Here is a 17,268-nt window from a genome sequence, read left to right as displayed (position 1 = left end):
TCCATGCACGGTAAATGTGAGCAGGTGAGCTATGACGTAGGATGAGATAACACTCTGCGTCAGCATTCTTCAATTTACTTTTGCTCAAACAATATGTCCTCGTACTCTGAAGCTGTCCGATTAAAGGTGAGGCCATTCATTCTTGTTTATGAAATTATATATATATATATCAGGTAGAATGTCATTTGCATGAGCACACCTGAGTAAATAAACTAAGGTGAACAATAAACTAAATCTGAGACACGAGGGTGCTGGAGATTAACTTTTTTGGGGGATTTTTGTATGTGGGGTCAAGGCTCACGGAGAGGCTGGAACATAGAACGGATCTCGGTGCAACAGAACAAAGGGAGCAGCAGAAAGAGAGGGGGGAAACACCAACCGCAGGGTTGAGGGCCAACATAGGAGAGTTGGACAAACAAAGGGTGTGGGAAGAATCAGGAAGGAAACACTGGAAACTCGGAAAACTGGAGGGTTTTGCGAGGAGGGGGTTGAAAAGATCATGGTGTTTAATTGGAGACGATCTGAGATGGTGGTGAATGGCCGTCTTGAACGTTGAGGGAAGAATGAGGTGGAAGAGAATGTGGAAGATGATTCCACAAGCAGGAAAAGAGAGGAAAGAATGAGTGGAGGGGAGCAGTGATTCTGGATTTTGGGAGTTTCACCAGAAGGGGGATGATTGTGGCTGCATGCGTCCTGCAGAATGCTGAAGAGTGGGGGTTGGGGAAAGGGGTGCGGACGGCGACAACAAATCACAGAGAGAACAGAGGGAGCAAGACCAGAAAGGAGGCGGTAGAAGTCAGAGAGACCAACAACGTGCCTGCAATGGCAAAGTGCAAGCTAGGCCCAGAGCCTCAGCTTCATCACAGGATATTCCGATAATTTTTAAAGCCTTGGTTTCCACGGCGTAAAGCTGAGCATGACGCGAGACAGTGGAGCCAGCCCAGCGAGGAGGGCAGTACTCAATCAAGTTGTGGATGAAAATATTGCAGGTGGATTAGAGTTCAAGGAAAGGTGCATATTCGGCTCTCGATGCCAACTTTAAAATTTGGTTTGCTCAAGAGAGATCATGGCTGATAGTGAGGCCCAGGAGTTGGAATGACTGAACTTATTTGAGAGAACTGCCAAGGAAGTCGATAGGAGGGTTGGCCAGATGGTCATTTTGGAGAGAGATAGTGAGAGTGTGACATTTGGCAGAATTTAAGACATATTCCAAGTGTTTGACAAGCTTGCGATTCTATCAAGAGCCGCAGAGAGGGAAAAGGTTGAAGCCTGACTATCTGAAGGATGAGGGATGTCACGGCAGAGTGTGAAGCCTGACAATCTGAAGGATGAGGGTTGTCACGGCAGAGTGTGAAGCCTGACTATCTGAAGGATGAGGGTTGTCACGGCAGAGTGTGAAGCCTGACTATCTGAAGGATGAGGGATGTCACGGCAGAGTGTGAAGCCTGACAATCTGAAGGATGTGGGATGTCACGGCAGAGTGTGAAGCCTGACTATCTGAAGGATGAGGGATGTCACGGCAGAGTGTGAAGCCTGACAATCTGAAGGATGTGGGATGTCACGGCAGAGTGTGAAGCCTGACTATCTGAAGGATGAGGGATGTCACGGCAGGGTGTGAAGCCTGCCTATCTGAAGGATGTGGGATGTCACGGCAGAGTGTGAAGCCTGACTATCTGAAGGATGAGGGATGTCACGGCAGAGTGTGAAGCCTGACTATCTGAAGGATGTGGGATGTCACGGCAGAGTGTGAAGCCTGACTATCTGAAGGATGTGGGATGTCACGGCAGAGTGTGAAGCCTGACTATCTGAAGGATGAGGGATGTCACGGCAGAGTGTGAAGCCTGACTATCTGAAGGATGAGGGATGTCACGGCAGAGTGTGAAGCCTGACTATCTGAAGGATGTGGGATGTCACGGCAGAGTGTGAAGCCTGACTATCTGAAGGATGTGGGATGTCACGGCAGAGTGTGAAGCCTGACTATCTGAAGGATGAGGGATGTCACGGCAGAGTGTGAAGCCTGACTATCTGAAGGATGTGGGATGTCACGGCAGAGTGTGAAGCCTGACTATCTGAAGGATGAGGGATGTCACGGCAGAGTGTGAAGCCTGACTATCTGAAGGATGTGGGATGTCACGGCAGAGTGTGAAGCCTGACTATCTGAAGGATGTGGGATGTCACGGCAGAGTGTGAAGCCTGACTATCTGAAGGATGAGGGATGTCACGGCAGAGTGTGAAGCCTGACTATCTGAAGGATGAGGGATGTCACGGCAGAGTGTGAAGCCTGACTATCTGAAGGATGTGGGATGTCACGGCAGAGTGTGAAGCCTGACTATCTGAAGGATGTGGGATGTCACGGCAGAGTGTGAAGCCTGACTATCTGAAGGATGAGGGATGTCACGGCAGAGTGTGAAGCCTGACTATCTGAAGGATGAGGGATGTCACGGCAGAGTGTGAAGCCTGACTATCTGAAGGATGTGGGATGTCACGGCAGAGTGTGAAGCCTGACTATCTGAAGGATGAGGGATGTCACGGCAGAGTGTGAAGCCTGACTATCTGAAGGATGTGGGATGTCACGGCAGAGTGTGAAGCCTGACTATCTGAAGGATGAGGGATGTCACGGCAGAGTGTGAAGCCTGACTATCTGAAGGATGAGGATTGTCACGGCAGAGTGTGAAGCCTGACTATCTGAAGGATGTGGGATGTCATGGCAGAGTGTGAAGCCTGACTATCTGAAGGATGAGGGATGTCACGGCAGAGTGTGAAGCCTGACTATCTGAAGGATGTGGGATGTCAGTCACGGCAGAGTGTGAAGCCTGACTATCTGAAGGATGAGGGATGTCAGTCACGGCAGAGTGTGAAGCCTGACTATCTGAAGGATGTGGGATGTCACGGCAGAGTGTGAAGCCTGACTATCTGAAGGATGTGGGATGTCACGGCAGAGTGTGAAGCCTGACTATCTGAAGGATGAGGGATGTCACGGCAGAGTGTGAAGCCTGACTATCTGAAGGATGAGGGATGTCACGGCAGAGTGTGAAGCCTGACTATCTGAAGGATGAGGGATGTCACGGCAGAGTGTGAAGCCTGACTATCTGAAGGATGAGGGATGTCACGGCAGAGTGTGAAGCCTGACTATCTGAAGGATGAGGGATGTCACGGCAGAGTGTGAAGCCTGACTATCTGAAGGATGAGGGATGTCACGGCAGAGTGTGAAGCCTGACTATCTGAAGGATGAGGGATGTCACGGCAGAGTGTGAAGCCTGACTATCTGAAGGATGTGGGATGTCACGGCAGAGTGTGAAGCCTGACTATCTGAAGGATGTGGGATGTCAGTCACGGCAGAGTGTGAAGCCTGACTATCTGAAGGATGAGGGATGTCAGTCACGGCAGAGTGTGAAGCCTGACTATCTGAAGGATGAGGGATGTCACGGCAGAGTGTGAAGCCTGACTATCTGAAGGATGAGGGATGTCATGGCAGAGTGTGAAGCCTGACTATCTGAAGGATGAGGGATGTCACGGCAGAGTGTGAAGCCTGACTATCTGAAGGATGAGGGATGTCACGGCAGAGTGTGAAGCCTGACTATCTGAACGATGAGGGATGTCACGGCAGAGTGTGAAGCCTGACTATCTGAAGGATGAGGGATGTCACGGCAGAGGGTGAAGCCTGACTATCTGAAGGATGAGGGTTGTCATGGCAGAGTGTGAAGCCTGACTATCTGAAGGATGAGGGTTGTCATGGCAGAGTGTGAAGCCTGACTATCTGAAGGATGAGGGATGTCACGGCAGAGTGTGAAGCCTGACTATCTGAATGATGGGGGATGTCACGGCAGAGTGTGAAGCCTGACTATCTGAAGGATGAGGGATGTCACGGCAGAGTGTGAAGCCTGACTATCTGAAGGATGAGGGATGTCACGGCAGAGTGTGAAGCCTGACTATCTGAAGGATGAGGGATGTCACGGCAGAGTGTGAAGCCTGACTATCTGAAGGATGAGGGTTGTCACGGCAGAGTGTGAAGCCTGACTATCTGAAGGATGAGGGATGTCACAGCAGAGTGTGAAGCCTGACTATCTGAAGGATGAGGGATGTCACGGCAGAGTGTGAAGCCTGACTATCTGAACGATGAGGGATGTCACGGCAGAGTGTGAAGCCTGACTATCTGAAGGATGAGGGATGTCACGGCAGAGTGTGAAGCCTGACTATCTGAACGATGAGGGATGTCACGGCAGAGTGTGAAGCCTGACTGTCTGAAGGATGAGGGATGTCACGGCAGAGTGTGAAGCCTGACTATCTGAAGGATGAGGGATGTCACGGCAGAGTGTGAAGCCTGACTATCTGAAGGATGAGGGACGTCATGGCAGAGTGTGAAGCCTGACTATCTGAAGGATGAGGGATGTCACGGCAGAGTGTGAAGCCTGACCATCTGAAGGATGAGGGATGTCACGGCAGAGTGTGAAGCCTGACTATCTGAAGGATGAGGGATGTCACGGCAGAGTGTGAAGCCTGACTATCTGAAGGATGAGGGATGTCACGGCAGAGTGTGAAGCCTGACTCTCTGAAGGATGAGGGATGTCACGGCAGAGTGTGAAGCCTGACTATCTGAAGGATGAGGGATGTCACGGCAGAGTGTGAAGCCTGACTATCTGAAGGATGAGGGATGTCACGGCAGAGTGTGAAGCCTGACTATCTGAAGGATGAGGGATGTCACGGCAGAGTGTGAAGCCTGACTATCTGAAGGATGAGGGATGTCACGGCAGAGTGTGAAGTCTTTAGCAAAGAGATAAGGAGGATTGTCCAGATAGTCAGAGACCGAGTTGATGAAGATTATGAATAGGACTGGGCCCAGAACACTGCCTTGGGGAACTCCAGCCTTGACCGGGAGCGGATATGAAAGGATGCCATTTAATATTGGTGGTGCATCATCAATACTGTACCATTTAATAGACAACCTATCTGTGCTATTCCCCTTGGGCCCAGAGTTCTTCTCACTCTATGAGTGGATTTTAATCCTAAGATTTTATATTCTGGCACACCTGAGAAAATGCTTTCACGAACAATTATTTAACTTAGCTTCTGCATTTACAGGGAGAGCCGAGTTGTACGAGTTCCCATGATTGCGTCCCTTGGCACTGCACCTCCTGTATCGAAAGTATAGTACAAGCTCCTCCACAAGTCAAAGATAATTTGTTAAATAATTGGGGGTTTCTTCATTGATCATTTCTGTGCTCCACGAAAAACTTAAAAATCAGCTTCTTCAACGATTTTGCAATAATTTCCATTCTTCTTCATTCGTATGCAGCATAAGGCTGCGGGTCGCATCATTGGCTGAGGGCATGGCTGTGCCAGGCAATGCCCGCTGTTGGTTAGGCCAGGAATTTGTACAGCAACTTATTCAGGGTGCCGGCGATAGCTCGGCCAATCTTCGCGAAGGACACCGTGGGGTATATAAGGACCAAGGAATGCTGGCGGACACCCTTTTAACGCCGTGGGATCTTTAACATCCACCAGATAATAATAGCAGATGGATCCCCAACTTATAACATCCACCTGGATAGTGAAGGGGAGATGGACGGAGTATTCTTCGATACAAAACCCTGTCTGCAAAGCACCGATGCAACACTTTATAATCGGGTCGGGAATCAAACCGAAGACAAGACCTCTACCTGAAAAGGTAAGTGCTCTACCTGAGATTCATCATCCTGTAAGCATTGTACTGAGGCATGCACCTCTTTACTCCTCAATTGAAGATGCTTGGAAGCAAATGAATAGGATAGGATAGGCTTGAATAGAATAATAGAATAATAGAATAGGAATAGAATAATCTTCTCCAATGGCTTGATCTCTGATCATCAATTTGGTTTCAGACCAGGTCACTCTACTCTGGACATGCTGCTTCTGATGTCTCAACAATGGATGGAGGTCCTCAATGCCAAACAGGAAATCAGAGCTGTCTCCCTTGACATATCACGTGCCTTCGATACGGTCTGGCACCCCGCTCTGCTCACCAAACTCTCCTCCTATGGTATCCATGGAAATCTCCATGCATGGCTTGCGGACTTCCTCTCTGGTCGTAGTCAACGTGTGGCCCTGAATGGATTTCTCTCATCTCCCCTTCCTGTTCAGGCTGGAGTTCCCCAAGGCAGTGTGCTGGGCCCTGTGCTTTTTCTGGTCTTTATCAATGATCTCTCCGACTCTCTGGAAAATCCTCTCTATCTCTTTGCTGATGACTCCACTCTCTGCCGCTCCATTCCTCTTCCCTCAGATCGGCAGTCTGCAGCCTCCTCACTCTCTGAAGACCTGGACAAAATCACAGACTGGTCAAACAAGTGGAACATGTCTTTCAATCCTGACAAATCTCACACTCTTACTATGTCTCTCCGAAAAGATCGACTGGACAACCCTCCCATCTACTTTCTCAACAATCCTCTCCAAGAAGTTCTATCGCTCAAGCTTTTGGGTCTCACTATCTGCCATGATCTTTCTTGGGAAAACCACATTTCCAAGCTGGCCTCCAAAGCTAGTCGCCGACTGGGCATCCTCCGTCGTGCGAAGTCCTTCCTAGGCACACCTGAGCTCCTCACCACATACAAGGCTTTCATCCGCAGCTCAATGGAATACTGTTCTCCCCTATGGGCTGGTGCTCCTGCCTCACACCTAGCTCGGCCTCACGCTGTTGAATCCAAAGCTTTCAGAATCATTGCAATCTCCCGCGATGAAGCTATCTCTGAGGGCCTTTCACTCACTCACCGCAGGCAGGTAGGTGGTCTTTCTGTCTTCTACCGACTCCTCTCCTGCCTTGCTCCCCCAGCTCTCTCTGTGCTCTGTACCCCAAATATTCCTACAGGTCGCACAAGATCTGCCAGCCACCCTCTGATGGTTAAACTGCCGAAATCTCGGCTCTCTGCTCACCTTCACTCTTTCATTCCTCTTTTCTCCCGCCTCTGGAACAAACTCCCACACTCACTTCAATCACACTCCTCCCTCCAGGTCTTTAAAACAGCTGTTCACCACCATCTCTTATCTTCCCCCATCCAAAACCTTGATCTTTTCTACCCCCACTAATTCACCCCAGATCCACCTTGTTTGAAATTCCAACTTCTTTCCTGGAAGTCCTGGCAGTGTCCATATGTTTTATACCTCTCCCACCCCCCCCCCCTTCCCATGCCTCCCCCCAAAGCCCTCTCCCTCCCACATTTCTCTCGATGTCTCCATGTCTCTCGGTCCCTGCTCTCAAATGTTGTGTTTGTGTCCTTCCCCCTCTCTCCCCATCTTGTCTACCGCTCCCGATGTTATTTGTTTTATGTGTCTGTTTGTCTTTCTGTGTGATTAATGTTCGCTCTTTCACGAGCCTCGATCTTGTATACAAAAAAAATAAAATAAATAAATAAATATATAAAGCTCATCTTGACGCACACTTGTTGGCATCATAGCAGATGACTGCATTTAGCAAGGTCATCCTCAGCCAGTGATTGGCCTTTAGCAAGGTCATCCTCAGCCAGTGATTGGCCTTTAGCAAGGTCATCCTCAGCCAGTGATTGGCCTTTAGCAAGGTCATCCTCAGCCAGTGATTGGCCTTTAGCAAGGTCATCCTCAGCCAGTGATTGGCCTTTAGCAAGATCATCCTCAGCCAGTGATTGGCCTTTAGCAAGGTCATCCTCAGCCAGTGATTGGCCTTTAGCAAGGTCATCCTCAGCCAGTGATTGGCCTTTAGCAAGGTCATCCTCAGCCAGTGATTGGCCTTTAGCAAGGTCATCCTCAGCCAGTGATTGGCCTTTAAGCATTTCAGTGAAGCAGCATCCCCTTGCATTCCCCTGAAATGCTATATTATTGATGCACTGTAGAGTGTAGACAATAATGTGCTGCAGTTTTGCTGGAGTTGAATAATTCAGGACTTGATATGTGATAGTGACCTTTTGGAAACCGAGGATTCGTGCTGTGCACGCAACAAGGATTAACGTGATGACATTGACAGCACTTTCCTGCAATCTGTGGAGCCTCTCAGACCCTTAATTCCCATGGTTTGTGATGCTGAAGAGCGGCAGAAAAATTTGATGAAGCAACTGAATGGAAACAGCTTGCATTCCACGGGCAACAACATTTATTGTCATAGTGGTGGACGCCTTGGAACGGCATGTTCTCCCAGCAGCTGCTGGCAAATCCAATGCCAATGGACTCGGTGGCCCGACGCGGACGTGTTATACAATCCCCAGGAAATTACACGAACTCTTTTTGGCATCAATTGTTAGAATCACAGTGGAATAAAGGACAGTTCAATTGTGACCATCAAATTATAGTTTAATTACCAGAACATGTTATATTCTTAGTTGAACAAAAGTCTCCTGGTCCAAGAAAAACAAGAAGACATCATACAGATCATGATACTTGCAAAATCCACCCCTCCACAAAATAAAAAGTTGCCATGGATACATCAAATTGTCCATTTCATTGAGATAACCAGCAACGGTACCCGCCCTGTGGGCGGGGCTTCAATTGGGAGGCCCAAATGAAAAGGCAAAATATCAGAAATTTAAGGCTTTTTTATTTTAAACGATTTAAATAAACATCCGTTAAATCATATCACACGCAAATCATCAAAATCTAAACAGCACTTGTCGAATTTCAAGAAAAGCCACATCACTGTTCATATCCGTAAATATTATTCCATCGTGTTTGGAAAAACTGGAAAATTGGAAAATGAAAAAATTGGAAAATTGGGATTTTTTTTTGTTGAAAAACTACAGCCTATTTTACTCCAGGGGGTCCCAGGATTACCCACCCAAAATTTCGTTTTGTTCATTTTGTTTTGTTCAACTTCGGTTCAGCCGTTTTTGCGGTACCTGGGAAAAGACAAACAGACAGACATTTGGCGAATTAAGATAAGATAATTATAAGATAATTGACGACCTTAATCAAAGCTCAGGTCAATCAGATGAAAATTTGATGATTTTTCAGATGAAAATTGATTTTAGAAGTTTGACCTTGAGCTCACCTTTAAACTTTTGACCTTAAAATAGTAGGTTTCCTAATTCTTTGAGGTACTGTGCAAATGCTGTTTAAATATCAAGTGAATCGGATAAAAATTGATGATTTTTCAGGTGAAAATTGATGATTTTAGTAGTTTGACCTTGAGCTCACCTTTGACCTTTTGACCTTAAAATAGTAGGTTTCCAAATTCAGTGAGGTACTGTACAAATGCTGTTTAAATAAGTCAATCGGATAAAAATTGATGATTTTTCAGGTGAAAATTGATGATTTTAGAAGTTTGACCTTGAGCTAACCTTTGACCTTTTGACCTTAAAATAGTAAGTTTCCTAATTCATTGAGGTACTGTGCAAATGCTGTTTAAATATCAAGTCAATCGGATAAAACTTCATGATTTTTCAGGTGAAAATTGATGATTTTAGTTGTTTGACCTTGAGCTCACCTTTGACCTTTTGACCTTAAAATAGTAGGTTTCCCAATTCAGTGAGGTACTGTACAAATGCTGTTTAAATAAGTCAATCGGATAAAAATTGATGATTTTTCAGGTGAAAATTGATGATTTTAGAAGTTTGACCTTGAGCTCACCTTTGACCTTTTGACCTTAAAATAGTAGGTTTCCCAATTCAGTGAGGTACTGTACAAATGCTGTTTAAATAAGTCAATCGGATAAAAATTGATGATTTTTCAGGTGAAAATTGATGATTTTAGAAGTTTGACCTTGAGCTCACCTGTGACCTTTTGACCTTAAAATAGTAGGTTTCCCAATTCAGTGAGGTACTGTACAAATGCTGTTTAAATAAGTCAATCGGATAAAAATTGATGATTTTTCAGGTGAAAATTGATGATTTTAGAAGTTTGACCTTGAGCTCACCTGTGACCTTTTGACCTTAAAATAGTAGGTTTCCCAATTCAGTGAGGTACTGTACAAATGCTGTTTAAATAAGTCAATCGGATAAAAATTGATGATTTTCAGGTGAAAATGGATGATTTTGGAAGTTTGACCTTAAGACCTCGAAAATAGTTGGTTTCCCATTTTATTGACTCAATATGCAAATGCTGCTCAATTTTCAAGTCAATCGGATGAAAAATGGCAATTTCAGAAATTTGACCTCAAAATGGCATTTGACCTTTGACCTCAAAATCAATAGACTTCTTCCTCATGACCAAACTAAGGTTGAACCTGCCAATGCAGATTTTCAATGTTGTTGTCCCTGAAACCAATTCCTCACAGACACAGCAGCACGGCAAGGTGAGTCATCATGCTAGTCAATGAAAGGGCCCACAAGGTGGCATCAAAGGCAGCACGCAGTACGGAGTCTTCCAAAATGTCACACCTTTATAAAGCATGTGCTCCCTTGAAGTGTGGGGGGAAATATATTTTGATAACTTCAAACTGGTTCTGGTTGTTCAAACTGGTTGTTCAAACAACCAGTTTGAACAACCAGAACAACCAGAACCAGTTTGAACAACCAGAACAACCAGAACCAGTTTGAACAACCAGAACAACCAGAACCAGTTTGAACAACCAGAACCAGTTTGAACAACCAGTTTGAACAACCAGTTTGAACAACCAGTTTAAACAACCAGTTTAAACAACCAGTTTGAACAACCAGAACAACCAGTTTGTACAACAAGTTTGAACAACCAGAACAACCAGAACCAGTTTGAACAACCAGAACAACCAGAACCAGTTTGAACAACCAGAACCAGTTTGAACAACCAGTTTGAACAACCAGTTTGAACAACCAGTTTAAACAACCAGTTTAAACAACCAGTTTAAACAACCAGTTTGAACAACCAGAACAACCAGTTTGTACAACAAGTTTGAACAACCAGAACAACCAGAACCAGTTTGAACAACCAGAACAACCAGAACCAGTTTGAACAACCAGAACAACCAGAACCAGTTTGAACAACCAGAACAACCAGAACCAGTTTGAACAACCAGTTTGAACAACCAGTTTGAACAACCAGTTTAAACAACCAGTTTAAACAACCAGTTTAAACAACCAGAACAACCAGTTTGAACAACCAGAACCAGTTTGAACAACCAGTTTGTACAACAAGTTTGAACAACCAGAACAACCAGTTTGAACAACCAGAACAACCAGAACCAGTTTGAACAACCAGAACAACCACTTTGAACAACCAGAACAACCAGAACAACCAGTTTGAACAACCAGAACCAGTTTGAACAACCAGAACAACCAGAACAACCAGTTTGAACAACCAGTTTGAACAACCAGAACAACCAGTTTGAACAACCAGAACAACCAGAACCAGTTTGAACAACCAGAACAACCACTTTGAACAACCAGAACAACCAGTTTGAACAACCAGAACCAGTTTGAACAACCAGAACAACCAGTTTGAACAACCAGTTTGAACAACCAGAACAACCAGAACCAGTTTGAACAACCAGTTTGAACAACCAGAACAACCAGTTTGAACAACCAGAACAACCAGTTTGAACAACCAGAACAACCAGTTTGAACAACCAGTTTGAACAACCAGAACAACCAGTTTGAACAACCAGAACAACCAGTTTGAACAACCAGAACAACCAGAACCAGTTTGAACAACCAGAACAACCAGAACGAGTTTGAACAACCAGAACAACCAGAACGAGTTTGAACACCCAGAACAACCAGAACCAGTTTGAACAACCAGTTTGAACAACCAGTTTAAACAACCAGTTTAAACAACCAGTTTGAACAACCAGAACAACCAGAACCAGTTTGAACAACCAGAACAACCAGAACCAGTTTGAACAACCAGTTTGAACAACCAGAACAACCAGTTTTAACAACCAGAACAACCAGTTTAAACAACCAGAACCAGTTTGAACAACCAGTTTGAACAACCAGAACAACCAGTTTGAACAACCAGAATAACCAGAACCAGTTTGAACAACCAGTTTGAACAACCAGAACCAGTTTGAACAACCAGTTTGAACAACCAGAACAACCAGTTTGAACAACCAGAACAACCAGAACCAGTTTGAACAACCAGTTTGAACAACCAGTTTGAACAACCAGTACAACCAGTTTGAACAACCAGAGCCAGTTTGAACAACCAGTTTGAACAACCAGAACAACCAGTTTGAACAACCAGACATGTCAGGAGACAGAACTTTCCACTTTTTTGAAATACCAACTTCTGTCCTGGAAGTCCTTGGTGTCCTTGTGTTTTATACTTCTCCCACCCCCCCCACCCCCCTTCCCACGCCTCCTCCCCCCAAGCCCTCTCCCTCCCACACATCTCCCTGCTCTTAAATGTTGTGTGCTCTCAAGTGTTTGCGTGCTTCCCATTCTCTTGTCTTCCGCTCCCTCTTTTTATATATTGTTTGTCTGGTTGATTTGTTTGTGAAGTAAATGTCAGCTCTTTCACGAGCCTCGATTCAGTATACAAAAAAAAAGAAAAAAGAAAAGAAAAGAAGAACAACCAGTTTAACATCCATCCTACAGCACACACACCGATAACACCAAAACACACACCACATCCTACAGTGTTTGAGCGCTCGATTGAACACCACCATGAACAAAACAACAAAACACACACCACATCCTACAGTGTTTGTTAATGGTTTGAGCAGTGTTTGAGCACACCACATCCTACATTTCAAAACACACACCACAAAACACATCCTACAGCACACACCCCAAAACCAGTTTAACATCCATCCGACAGCACACACACACCGATACCTTATCCTGTGCCTGCTGAACACCAGGATGACGGTTTATAGGTGTCAGGATTCCAACCCAAGCTAGACAGCTCAGAGATGGGTACACATACTCCGAGGATATCTTGCCAGTCCACGTATAATAAGTAAGAAAATATATTTATTTATGAATGAACTGCGTAATATAATTACGTAAAGTACAAAAATAAAACCATGAACATTTTTTGGGCGATTGCAAGTGTAGAGTTGATAGAACCTCCTGAATTCCCCTTCGGAGCAGCACAAACACCATTGGGAAAATAGAGGAAGCAAAAAGGAAATAAACATCAGGGATAGTACCGTCGATTATGCAAGGGTGAAAAACTTCATGCAGCTGGCACAGGGACGGTGTATTGGTAAGAATGTGAACTAGTTTACCGGCTGTTTTGATTGACTCTCGTTTGTCGTCACAAGAGGTTGGTGTCAGTGGGTGATATTGATATAATTTGATGAGGTTGGTATTGGAGGAGGTTGATATCATTGGAGGGGGTTGGCATCATTGGAGGAGGTTGGTATCATTGGAGGAGGTTGGTATCATTGGACGAGGTTGGTATGAATGGAAGAGGATGGCATCATTGGATGAGGTTGATATAATTTGATGACGTTCGTATCATTGGATGATACCGATATAATTTCACACGGTTGGTATAATTGGATGAGTTTGGTATCATTGGAGGAGGTTGGTATCATTGGAGGAGGTTGGTATCATTGGAGGAGGTTGGTATCATTGGAGGAGGTTGGTATCATTGGAGGAGGTTGGTATCATTGGAGGAGGTTGCTATCATTGGAGGAGGTTGCTATCATTGGAGGAGGTTGGTATCATTGGAGGAGGTTGCTATCATTGGAGGAGGTTGGTATCATTGGATGAGGTTGGTATGAATGGAGGAGGTTGGTATAATTGGAGGAGGTTGCTATCATTGAAGGAGGTTGGTATCATTGGAGGAGGTTGCTATCATTGGAGGAGGTTGGTATCATTGGAGGAGGTTGCTATCATTGGAGGAGGTTGGTATCATTGGAGGAGGTTGCTATCATTGGAGGAGGTTGGTATAATTGGAGGAGGTTGCTATCATTGGAGGAGGTTGGTATCATTGGAGGAGGTTGCTATCATTGGAGGGGGTTGCTATCATTGGAGGAGGTTGGCATCATTGGAGGAGGTTGCTATCATTGGAGGAGGTTGATATCATTGGAGGGGGTTGGTATCATTGGAGGGGGTTGGTATCATTGGAGGGGGTTGGCATCATTGGAGGAGGTTGGTATCATTGGACGAGGTTGGCATCATTGGAGGAGGTTGGTATGAATGGAAAAGGTTGGAATCATTTGATGAGGTTGATATAATTTGATAACGTTCGTATCATTGGATGATACCGATATAATTTAACACGGTTGGTATCATTGGACGAGGTTGGCATCATTGGAGGAGGTTGGTATGAATGGAAAAGGTTGGAATCATTTGATGAGGTTGATATAATTTGATGACGTTCGTATCATTGGATGATACCGATATAATTTAACATGGTTGGTATAATTGGATGAGTTTGGTATCATTGAAGGAGGTTGATATCATTGGAGGGGATTGGCATCATTGGAGGAGGTTGGTATCATTGGACGAGGTTGGTATCATTGGAGGAGGTTGGTATCATTGGAGGAGGTTGCTATCATTGGAGGAGGTTGGTATAATTGGAGGAGGTTGGTATAATTGGAGGAGGTTGCTATCATTGGAGGAGGTTGCTATCATTGGAGGAGGTTGGTATCATTGGATGAGGTTGGTATGAATGGAGGAGGTTGGTATCATTGGAGGAGGTTGCTATCATTGGAGGAGGTTGGTATCATTGGAGGAGGTTGCTATCATTGGAGGAAGTTGGTATCATTGGAGGAGGTTGCTATCATTGGAGGAGGTTGCTATCATTGGAGGAGGTTGCTATCATTGGAGGAGGTTGCTATCATTGGAGGAGGTTGGTATCATTGGAGGAGGTTGCTATCATTGGAGGAGGTTGGTATCATTGGAGGAGGTTGCTATCATTGGAGGAGGTTGGTATAATTGGAGGAGGTTGCTATCATTGGAGGAGGTTGGTATCATTGGAGGAGGTTGGTATCATTGGACGAGGTTGGCATCATTGGAGGAAATTGGTATCATTGGAGGAGGTTGGTATCATTGGAGGAGGTTGCTATCATTGGAGGAGGTTGCTATCATTGGAGGAGGTTGCTATCATTGGAGGAGGTTGCTATCATTGGAGGAGGTTTCTATCATTGGAGGAGGTTGGTATCAATGGATGAGGTTGGCATCATTGGAGGAGGTTGGTATCATTGGAGAAGGTTGCTATCATTGGAGGAGGTTGGTATAATTGGAGGAGGTTGGTATCATTGGAGGAGGTTGCTATCATTGGAGGAGGTTGCTATCATTGGAGGAGGTTGCTATCATTGGAGGAGGTTGCTATCATTAGAGGAGGTTGGTATCAATGGATGAGGTTGCTATCATTGGAGGAGGTTGGTATCAATGGATGAGGTTGGCATCATTGGAGGAGGTTGGTATCATTGGAGAAGGTTGCTATCATTGGAGGAGGTTGGTATAATTGGAGGAGGTTGGTATCATTGGAGGAGGTTGCTATTATTGGAGGAGGTTGCTATCATTGGAGGAGGTTGCTATCATTGGAGGAGGTTGCTATCATTGGAGGAGGTTGCTATCATTGGAGAAGGTTGCTATCATTGGAGGAGGTTGGTATAATTGGAGGAGGTTGGTATCATTGGAGGAGGTTGCTATTATTGGAGGAGGTTGCTATTATTGGAGGAGGTTGCTATCATTGGAGGAGGTTGCTATCATTGGAGGAGGTTGCTATCATTGGAGGAGGTTGCTATCATTGGAGGAGGTTGGTATCAATGGATGAGGTTGGCATGAATGGATGAAGTTGGTATCATTGGATGAGGTTGGCATGAATGGATGAAGTTGGTATCATTGGATGAGGTTGGTGTAATTTGAGGAGATAGGCATCAATGGAGGAGGTTGCTATCATTGGAGGAGGTTGCTATCATTGGAGGATGTTGCTATCATTGGAGGAGGTTGCTATCATTGGAGGAGGTTGGTATCAATGGATGAGGTTGGCATGAATGGATGAAGTTGGTATCATTGGATGAGGTTGGCATGAATGGATGAAGTTGGTATCATTGGATGAGGTTGGCATGAATGGATGAAGTTGGTATCATTGGATGAGGTTGGCATGAATGGATGAAGTTGGTATCATTGGATGAGGTTGGCATGAATGGATGAAGTTGGTATCATTGGATGAGGTTGGCATGAATGGATGAAGTTGGTATCATTGGATGAGGTTGGCATGAATGGATGAAGTTGGTATCATTGGATGAGGTTGGTATCATTGGATGAGGTTGGTGTAATTTGAGGAGATAGGCATCAATGGAGGAGTGCAAGTGTGATTACTGTTAATTTATTTTAAATGTGGGGAAGGGAAGAATGTTTTGTTCGACTCAAGTCTTGCAGGAGTACAAGCAGCTCCTCAAATACACGCAGTTAATCTTCCTGATGATGGAGACGTGAACCCACTGGCTGTTTTGCAATAATCAAGAAGGAAAGACATGACAACCTTTGAGTATTGCTATAGATTAATGGACTCGTATTCTGACATGTAATAGCAATGAACTTACAAAAAAGATGATTTGAGGACTAATGCCATTGATCATTTATTTTCTGAGGATGAAGTTGTGCGCCATGGAAAATATAGGTCACCGAGTGTTGCCGAGCTGGGCCACGAGTGTTGCTCAACCATCTGGATTGCATCTGAATCAACAATTTGGATTGGGATGGTTGGAAGAGGTACAGAGAATTGTCAGGGAAGGGATGAGGGAGGGAGGGGGGGAGGGGAATGGAGAAGGTGGAGTTGTAAAAGCCAGCAGTGCGTTTGCGCAGCTGCCACAACACAAACCCCAGGGAACTTGCTACACATCCTTCCCATTTGGCAGGCATTGACTCCTGCTTTTGGAAATGAAGAATTTGTGTTCAGTGACAATGCTATACATTGTACAATGATGGAATATGGTGGCAATTGGTTGCCCTTCGTATCCGAAGAAGGCCTTTCACATGAAATAGGTGACCAACATGGTACGTACGTACGTACGTGCACACACACACACACACACACACACACACACACACACACACACACACACACACACACACACACACACACACACACACACACACACGTAATGGTTGGAGTGTCCGTTCCAAGTCTGGGAGGGTCGGTTGTTCAAATCCCACCCGATTCATACCAAAGACTTTAGAAATGGCACGTGCTGCTTCCTTGCTTGAAGTTCAGCATGACAAGAATAAGAGCACAGACAATGCCCATGGCAAGGTTGGCATTCATGGGGAAGAGAAAATTAATCCTTAGGATATGCTCCGCTGAGTGCTGTGAGAAAGGCGACACCATTGTTGTGATGTCACTGGTAGCCAGATTACCCCTGGAAGCGACAGCACTTCCCCCAAGCTCAGTGGCTATTTGTGTTTCATTTAACAGTCCAGTGTTATGTCCCGTGGATTCGTATGTGTGCCCATGTAC

The 17,268-nt window shown here is 45.2% G+C and overlaps 1 protein-coding gene across 2 annotated transcripts in view; it reads right to left on the bottom strand.

Moving 5' to 3' along the window:
* LOC137437581 (protein numb homolog) overlaps positions 1-17,268 on the bottom strand; it is a 171,842-nt gene that overhangs the window by 77,582 nt on the left and 76,992 nt on the right. The gene's annotated exons all lie outside the window — the stretch shown is intronic.

The sequence above is a fragment of the Myxine glutinosa genome, chromosome 12 (genome assembly GCF_964187855.1).
Source record: "Myxine glutinosa chromosome 12, kmMyxGlut1.1, whole genome shotgun sequence".
Classification (NCBI taxonomy): Eukaryota; Metazoa; Chordata; class Myxini; order Myxiniformes; family Myxinidae; genus Myxine; species Myxine glutinosa.
Note: the sequence above shows the minus strand (reverse complement) of the source record. Positions and strands in the feature narration are given on the sequence as shown.